The 9,764-nt window shown below is 32.1% G+C and overlaps 2 long non-coding RNA genes across 3 annotated transcripts; one reads left to right on the top strand and one right to left on the bottom strand.

Annotated features, from left to right (window-relative positions):
• Positions 1-307: 307 nt before the first annotated feature.
• Positions 308-943, bottom strand: LOC118073958 (uncharacterized). The gene is made up of 3 exons (XR_004691156.1): positions 844-943; positions 531-782; positions 308-463 (listed from the first exon to the last, which is right to left on the bottom strand). It is a non-coding gene; the product is annotated as an uncharacterized lncRNA (long non-coding RNA).
• Positions 944-1,114: 171 nt separating this feature from the next.
• LOC118073973 (uncharacterized) lies at positions 1,115-8,765 on the top strand. Of its 2 annotated transcripts, none has more exons than XR_004691157.1 (8): positions 1,115-1,165; positions 1,277-1,407; positions 1,504-2,678; positions 2,878-3,106; positions 3,421-3,749; positions 3,808-4,321; positions 4,425-4,692; positions 4,774-8,765. It is a non-coding gene; the product is annotated as an uncharacterized lncRNA (long non-coding RNA). The 2 variants fall into 2 exon arrangements; XR_004691158.1 differs by having other exon boundaries at positions 1,492-2,678.
• The last annotated feature ends 999 nt before the right edge of the window (positions 8,766-9,764 follow it).

The raw sequence follows: 9,764 nt of genomic DNA, 5'->3' as shown, positions 1-9,764 counted from the left end.
CTCAGTGAAGGATCTACTGGGAATTACCCTGGTGTCTCATGTAATTATACTACACTGCATAAAAATATAATTAGTAAAATATTAAAATGGAAAATACTGAAACTTACCCTTCAAGTTAGGGAATTTTACAAACTGGGGAAAGCAAATCATCTTATCCTTTTATTTTAAAATGACTCAGCAATAATATTTTATAACTATTGCAAAATTTCTATTCTATTTAAGGCAGGTAAATTACCATTTTTTATAGAAATAAGTTTCTAAAATTAGGTTTTATTGCATATTTCAATAGTTGTTCTCCAATGTTCACTTACAGTAAATGATGATGTTGATATTCAACCTGCTATATTCCATTGCTGGTTTTTCTCTTTAAGGTTACTTCAAAAATTTACCAAGACCTTCCAGGCATCATAAAGTCAAGGGGTCAAGTTGGTCATAAATTAAGTCATCATCCTCACTGAATCCTCTAAACAATAAAACAAAATGATTATAAACAAATATATTTCCATCATCAGAGCTGGAAAATTCCTCACCATTTATTCCGTTCCTTCCAAAAAAAAAATGGCTGAACCTTGGTTATTTTTATTTACTCGAGTCGTGTTATGAAAGTTGACTATAATATTTTTATCTGGTCAGTGAAAGAGCGAGAGTCTGGGCAGGCGTAACCAATCGGAGCCCTGGAATACTCATTACATCATTATCGAAGAAGCACGCCGCATTCGCCACACCCTCAAAACCCTAGGGTATTATTCTACCTCAGCTCCTTCTTTGCATTTTTCTCCATCCTACACATAAATTTCTTTATTTCTAATGCTTTTTTTGTCTGAAATAAATCTATCATCTCACCTGCGCTCTCTTTCTTCAAAAGACCACCTTGTTGTGCACATTGTTCTGGTCATAACTTCATCCCCTGGTCATGGAATACATTATCACTGCCGCGAGCGTATGTTTCTACTCCAAATAGAAGTTTATAGTCAGGTATCCGAAGTATACCAACAAATGTTTGACTATTTATTCAATATAGATCCTTTGAATTCGGCTTACCTGACATCTGTCGACCATCGATCAAAATTGTTTATTCCATTGCAATGATTTTATGTAATACCAATTGAAATCACGAGAAATCAAGATGGCCATTAAAAAGAGTATGATGTAAACAATGTTTAAGGTTAGAATATTTTAATTCAATGAATTATAAAAGAATAGATATGAATATTTATAGACAATATTTAGGTTATTTCTTGATCAATAAAATAAATATTTTCAAAATTCTTCAAAGGGAAATTTTCTCAGTAAAATTTGACTTTTATGTTGGAGTTGAAATGTGGATAAAAGAATATTCCAGAAGGAGTTGAACTCAAATAATAAGTCAAGGATAATCCAAGAATGCAGATTTTATTCATCCAAGAGGTATGTAGTAAAATCGTATATAGATGACATAAATCCTTAAGTATAGAAATCTTTTTCATCATTCGATTCCATTTAAAAAGTTAGCAACTTTTTCAGACATAAACATTTCTTGAGAAATAAAGCTGAAAAGTCTATCGAAGAAAATGTATCTTTCAGCAGAATTAAACAAAGCCCGAACCAGTTAAATCTTTTTTTAGACACATCAAACGTATGTTTAAGATGATTCAGAGATCATAGTCGAGAAAGAGTGGCCTACATGAGGGTTAAATCTTACCCCAACAAAAAAAAAAAAGAGTTCAACGAAGTGAGTAAATTGAGCAAGGATTCATCATGGAAGAGGAAGAAAAATATATTAAATAAAGAGACAAAATGTACGCGAATGCTTCTTAGAAAATGACCTGTTCGACATTTCTCTTTTTCTCAACTTAATGCGATTTGCGCTAACTTTAAAAGTTAAGCAGGTTAACCTGTCGTTGTAAACGGCTAAGCTGACGGAATCTTTGGGTTACTTTTGGCACTGAGTCTGGCGCAAAAGACATCAAGCTTTTTATCAGATTTAAATACAAAAATTCCAGGGAAAAAAGAAATGGAATATTTACCATCTCCAATGAAAGATGAAGTCAATATTTTTTTCTAATTTATTCTGATAGACAATCAATAATTAATCTATACTTGGTGGTATTTTGATCACACAATTGGTCATCAGTACACTTAATATTGGTTTTGAAAGAGAGTATTAGATGAAAGTAAGGATTAAATGAGTGGCAATTCATTATAAGTAAACAAAGAAAAGTTTTTAAAAATTTCATAAATCTTCATAAGACTTATTGAATAAGTATCGACAATGTGTACGAAAATACATACCTAGCAGCCGGATAATCCATGGTCAGGCGGTATAGGGTCAACAGTAATCTGGATTTTACTTCTTATTCCTTGCTTTCATTTAAGCTGATAGGGTTTTGAAGACTCTAACAGAGAAAATAAAAATAATGAGCTAAGATCCAATGCTATAGGGTGGTCTGTGGCTTGAATGAGGCATCAGGTCGTGGACTCAACAAGATGTGGACTAGACTTTGTTGGAATTAACAAATTTTTACGTATTTTCAACAAAAGATGTGGCTGATTTAAATACCATCGTGTTAAATAGGTAAAGGGATAATAATAAGTCGCCTTCTCTTTCATCTTTAGCTTTTAGTAGATCCTTCTTTGAAATAGTGTTACAACACATTCATTAACTGCTACCATGTAGCCTGGATAATAGACCTACAAAAGTAAGTAAATTTACTAAATATTTTTTTATTTTCAACTTTTAAAACTTAGAGTAGCATTTTAGCCTTAGAATTAATCCTTACCCATTGATCCTTAAAAGTTAGCTTGCTTTTAAAAATAGTTTTTAATGAAATGTTGTTTTTTCTTTGATGGAATTGGACTCTGTGAATTGGATACATTGATATATATATTTTTTTCCAGATGACTGGTGATGTTCAAGTGATAAAAATATTTATTGGCTAATTTTGAAGAGGAAAAAGGTGGTTATAAACATTGATATCCAGCATGTATTATGCTTGAGTATTAGATCATCCAGAATAGCATCATTTCATGATATATAGAAAATCTAACCTTTTATATCAACGTAATTTGACGCCAATTATCGACACCCCCTAGGAGTGGAAGATGAAACCCTATGAAGGAGCTCAAGGTAAGTTGAACTGCCTTGAAGCTGATACATGTAAAAATTCTTGTATAGTACAGATATTTCTAGTTGTAGATAAATAAAAAATAATTCATGGATGTCAGTAAAACCATGGTAATACTATGACAGGAATAAAATTCAATATTCTAGATAACTGATTTATTTATCCATGAAAAGTCATTCATTAATATTTTATTCTTAATTCTATTACTTCCTGCTATTTTTATTCAACATCTTTCTATAATATTTTACTAAAATTCATTTTATTTCTAACATATAAATTGTTTTTAAATAATTATAAATTTAATTGAATATTTCAGGCAATAAAAAACAATCAAAGTCTTGATGAGTAATTATTTTTGATAACTGCTGATGTTGGAAACTATCTAAACAAGAATGAAAACACCTGAAAGCAGTTTACAATAAATATCACCCCTTGCAACTATAACTTTGCATTCTGTCAGCTTGTTAAAAGTAACAACCTCTACGTCCGAACAGTGGAAAGTACTTGAAATGTTTGAGGTAACTGCCGACAAAAATGGACCCTTGGATGCTTCTTCTCCATTTTTCGATAGCTTGCTTCACATTATGTTCCTGTACCATCATATTTTGCAAGATTCAAGAGCTACTGAGAGCAAGTAAGATTCAGGTAACACTGTAAAGTTAACTATTCTTATTGCGGTCTTGAAATATATTATTTATTATAGGTTTTGTGGCCACGTAGTCAGTATGAACTTTAACTCCGTGAAAGCCAAAATGAAAAGAGGACTAGAAGTAGAAAATAACCATCACTATTCTGCTTACTTTACTGCGGTCATTTATGAGTCGAAAAAATTTATAAGCCCCAATTGATGTTCCGTTCAGTTACAACTGTTGTGTCAAATGAAAGCTAACTTAAATGTGTTGCCAATAGTTTTATTACGACTCTAAGGACAAGCATGTAATAAGCAAGGTTTTAATTTCATATTCAGGTTTACTTTTCTGCGGAAAAAGATGTGTTGGGAAATGAAAAGTTAATAACTTATTTTACAATGTATCCCATATTAACATCTGCTATTGACTAAACATAAAAAATCAAGTGAATTGAAAAAATAAACCGCTCTACAGTTTCTCATAAAAATGTTTTTTAGATATTTTTATGATTAAGTTTGTAAAGCTTGTTTACTGCACTACCATAACTGAAAGATAATTAAAATTCTCAATAATATCATTAATATTCAGGTTTTTTAATTTTTTTTCTTTTTTTACATGATTCAACATCGAATATTACACTGGGTTGTTATCTCATTGATCATAATAAAAGGATATTTATGTTCAATTGCAGTGGCGGTGCTTAAACAAGTCGATAAAATGGGAGATACAATCACAGCAGATGGTCCAGCATCTGATGGATGATTTATACAATAATAATAATGGAATGTAGCTGTTTTTGGATATTTATATCTATTCATACTTATTATCAAACATTTACTTCAATACAATCATGTTAAAATATAATTAATTGATAATTAATTTTTGGAGCAAAGCTCTAAAGCAGGCTCAAGCCAGTTATGATGATTACTCCAATACACTAGGTCTTTCATTGTGATTCAGTAAGAACTAATAATTATTATAAATAAAGAAAAACAATTGGAGGTTGATTGGTAAATAAATAATCTTTTTAAATATTGCAGGAGACATTTGAATTAGACAAATCGAGATAACCAAGTCTAATAGAATAATTCAATATGGGTAATTCTTATTTTTCTTCAATATATTTGATCATCAACAAATTATTCAAGTTAACCATTTGTGAAGGGAAGTTATGTCAATTTACAAGCTGAGAGATTGAAGGAATTGAATCGAATGACTCGTCTCATGATCCAGCGGCTTTGTGTATATAAATATTACTATTCTTCATACGTTAATGAAGCTTCCTCTATAGCTACATGATAGCGTTAGTTTGATTATACTTTCAATGATGATGAATTAAAAGAGTCACGTCTTGATCCTTTTGTTCATCAATGAACTCGTTGTTGTGAACTAAACGTCTAGTGTGGCCCAGAATGGTGGTGACCACTTGTGCGTTTGCTTTGCTACACCAGATTAAATTTTATTCGATAGCATCGACCTTAATATTCTTTCCTATGTGTTGGATAACGTGAGCGTCAGACCGCATAAGCATCACAACAACTTGAATGGCTTAAACTCTCGACTGGTTGCTTCCTGAATGTCATCTCAAGTTACTCCTCAAGGTTTCTACGATTATTTCCACTAAACAGTGGCTAGTAAAATAATATCCAAATATCGAAGATACAAATAATTAATTGTTTTATGTGAAAAAGATGTAGTTTTCAATCCAGAACAAAAAAAATACTTGAGATTTTTTGCTTTGGATACTAATGAAATTCGATACACAGCTTACCACATGGTATAGATAATATTTAAAAAGAATCATCTCTGCTTTACTTCTTATTCAATAGTTACACAATGAACTACTTCATGTTGAGTAAAAAAATATAAAGTTACTATAAAAATCTAATCTGATGAATTCTTACAAACATGTATTTTTATGCCGGTGCTACAAGTATATCAAGTGAATGTTGAATGAATTTAAATATAATTTCAAGTTTTGATTGAATAAAAATCAGTAAAAGTCACACCTGGGCCACCTGGAATTAGAACTCTCTGAGCAAGAGGTTGAATTGTTGGTATGATCCATATTGCTATGATGGTGTATAAACTTTGCATTGACAAGTATAAGTCAGGAAGGAAGTCAGGAATGATGGATCTACTTCCAATGGTCACATCTCCAAGATGAACTGGAGGAGGCGTGAATGGTCAGATAATTGGATAAAGAATTTTTAAGTTTGTTCGTTGGTATTCTAAACACCCGAAAAAGACATGTCAATAGACCGGTGGCCCTTGCAAATATCATTGTGACCCCACTAAAATGTCAGAGAGAGAAAAGAAAATACAACAATAAAAAAGAGACCGCTGGATAGTGTGGCCAATTCTTTTTATGAAAGCGACTTTTACTCACGAATAGAAAATGAATGGTTTTCAGGATGAAGTCGTTACGTTTTCGTTTTAATGGAAGTGTAACAGGAAATCATTTGGCACGACATTGTTGGAGGAGTGATACCCATTCTAAGTTACAAAAAATAATGTTGGTACTTTCATAAGGGCATCAACTTTCAGCTCCTGGAGAATACACTATTTGTTCGTCACGCTGAGCTATTCTCGGTCGCGTGACTTGCGGAAATGGATGTAGAGTGTGGTAAGAAACATCAGAGACAACAGCTAGAGAATAGAACATTATTGAAAGCACCATTTTATTATTGATTGACAATACCCGGATTAATTCATTTATGTTTAAGTGCTTAAGATGCAAGTACATTCTTATGAAAATTCTTTTTTCTTCAAGACAAACCGTCAAAAAGTTGAGGACTTTATCAATCGATAGTATCTAATAATCATTTGAAATATTCTAACAATGGGTGTGAGATTAATACTTAGCTATGTCATCAATAATGATATGTAAACTAAGAATTCTATTATTATTTACGTTGAGGTAAGTGTACTGATGTTAGATAGCTTATTGCTGGAATCATCGAATGAATGTAAATTATATTGTGAGATTGTTGGAAATGTGTTGCATGATTTTTAATATTATTGAAAGGTGTGTTTAATATTTTCAATAGACATCTTCATAAAAGGCTGACGATTAACAATGCATGGTGACATTTGATTTAGCAGTGAATAGATATAAATTCTAAGAGATTAAGAGTATTGATAATAATTGAGTTTAAATGTTTAAAAAGAATTTTTTAAATATTTTATAATCAATAAGTTGATCAATTAATTTTATTTTTCTCTAGAATAATTAGGATCTTGCTCATCTATCCTGATTCCACCTGATTTTATGATGTAAAAAAGCAACATAGAGTTTTATGCTCCACAAAGTGAGAAGTGGTGATGAATGTTTTACTGGCCACTAACTTGAAGAGTATACTGGGGAATGAAATAAAGCGGTTTCTTAAATAAACACATCATTGCTAATCATACATTTGTCTGAATTTTACTGTTGAAGCACAATTTTTTCTACAAACGATTCATTTATTTTAAAATGACCCTCAGACATCGCCTATACCAATAAAAAATAAACATCTTTTTTCAAGCTCTGATAAGATTTTTTATAATTCAAGAAGTACTATCGAATGTTTCTGCATTGGATCATCAGTCATTCGTTGAATTCTCGTTGATTTTGTTTACATTCACACGAAGTACAAACTTACAATGATGGTGTGTTCAAAGTAAGCCGCAAGAGAATGTTTAGTTTTCATCCCCTGAGAGTAAGTATAAACTATCAGCTTCATCAAGAGTTTACACAAGAAGCACAAAATCATTATTTATAATTGATCTATCCAAGTAAATGAATATATATTATTCATCAATTACTCCAAAATTACCAAACTATTTCAACATGTCTAGAAGATTTATGAAATATTTAACAGCTTAATAACTTATTTAAAGAAAAAACGATTCTCATTAGAAACACTTGAAGAACAAAAAGAAAGAAGAGCTGGAGCGCATCTTATTCGGTTGATTAGAGAGAGAGAAGTTTCCAGGAACGACTGCTACATGGTGGTCTGGCTACCGTACAATAAACAAACTCCTCTCGACTTTCCGACCTTTGATGCTATGGCGTTGATTAATCGCAACGTGAGAGACGATTCACCGAAGTCTTAAGTGTAGACACGAGAGTTAAAAACAGCTCGTGAACTTGACTAGCGTAACATGAAATTTTTATTCGATCATCTGTACTAAATGAAGAGACTAAGGGGAAAAAAAGTGAAGATACTAAAATCACAATTTCCCGGGAGTTACTGGCGTGGCCAATGCCATGAGCATTCACCTGAGTGCATAACGAGCACGATGCCATGTTCTCTTTTTTTTCTCCCCTAAAAATTCCATTTAGTCAAAAAAGATCTCCATGGTGTTAAACGTTGCCTTGGAAAATCCGTGACTAATACGAGTCAAATCGAACGTGGGCCCGGAAGATCCACCGCTGACTAATGTTGGGTGAACCAGTCCAGGCGCGATGGCACCACGCTGAGGCTCCGAGCGAGTTCTCGGCCAACCTATCGCCTTTCCAAATGGTTCTTGGGGACAGAGACACTCCAGGACTTGGACACGCGCCCTTCGTGGTGACCTTACGGCCATTCTGTCTGATTATTGAGTCTTTGAGCATTGTGAGAGCTCAGAACTTGTCCAAGATGGACTAAGCACAGCGGGATACAAAAAAGAACAAGATCAGGAACCTTCTCTAGGTACTGATGCCACAGACTTTGAACGTGTGCTGGGCATGGGCTGCGCGAATTCTTGGTCTACGGGTATTGGACCCCTAAGGAGACATTCATATACCCCGAAATTACGTATTAGTGTTTCATACCTATTAGAACCATTTCCTGCTCAATACGAATGAATTTTCCACACAATCAATGTCTTCATGATGCGTAAGACAAGTCATAGATTACTTTTTTCACGCTCTTGAATTTTTTTTAGGGATGGATGGGGTTTCTATACTAATCAGAGATTCGTGTGTATTTTAAATTTTTTTCTGTCGTTCCTATTCATTGAAAAAAAAAGGTTTAGTATATTCAACTAAATTTTGTACGTTGTAGCTGAAGAAATCTTGTCAACTGAAATTTAATTCGAATGATCACCTATCATTATTTAATTAATTATGACTTTAATTCATTGAATTAAGAAAAATTTTTTTACTACTCATAACAATTAAAGTTCAACTAAATTTTTAAGTTATATTTACTAGCAATATTAGTTCGAATACAACTCCAAATTTGAGTTGATCCAACTAATCTTTTTTTGAGTGTTGCTACCTAGAAGAATATTTTTTTTTTAAGAAAAAAGAGATTTATAAATACGTTGATATGTCTACAAGTGAAATGGAGTAAATCTAGTTTTTATTTTGAATTCACTGATGAATGTTGGTATTGTATTTTTAAATTGTAGGACCAGGGGACGGAATCGTGAATAATACCAAGAATCAAGACGTTAATCCACAAAGTCACATAAGTTGGTATACAAATTTACTGAGGAGGAAGTTTTTCATTCGCTCTACGATATGTCATTTTAGATGAAGGACAACCTGTCGAGCTTGTGGAAAAGAGGATGCGCGAGAAATATGAATCGTGTGAGATTTTTGGTAGTGCATACAGAGGATTTTGGTAAGTGAATCACAATTCAATAGCAATCAAGATGTATTCAACCAATAGTACATGCAAATTTGTAGTTATAATATACTATTATCTGATTTTTTTTTTCTTTTAGATGAAGTGTGTCTTGTTGAAGTTAGGTGAAGAATCACCGGATAATCCATCATCTGATAGATGGAATAATAAACACAAAGTAAACTAAGGTTTTCTTTCTTACAGAGAAAACTTCTTTTTTTATTGAGAAATTTAAATATAAAATTTCTAAACTCCATTTGATTATTATTTTAAAAGAAATTTTGATGGAAATACTTGATAGAGAAGCTTAAAAAAATTTAAATCATTTAAATTTTATTTTTTTAAAAATATTTTAACATCATTCAGAGAACATTAATGTAACAAACATCATCAACAAATTAATATTTGTCAAAGATGTTTGTACAGCAGTC

Source organism: Chelonus insularis, unplaced genomic scaffold (genome assembly GCF_013357705.1).
Source record: "Chelonus insularis isolate UGA/USDA-ARS -01 unplaced genomic scaffold, ASM1335770v1 scaffold_714_pilon, whole genome shotgun sequence".
NCBI lineage: Eukaryota > Metazoa > Arthropoda > Insecta > Hymenoptera > Braconidae > Chelonus > Chelonus insularis.
Note: the sequence above shows the minus strand (reverse complement) of the source record. Positions and strands in the feature narration are given on the sequence as shown.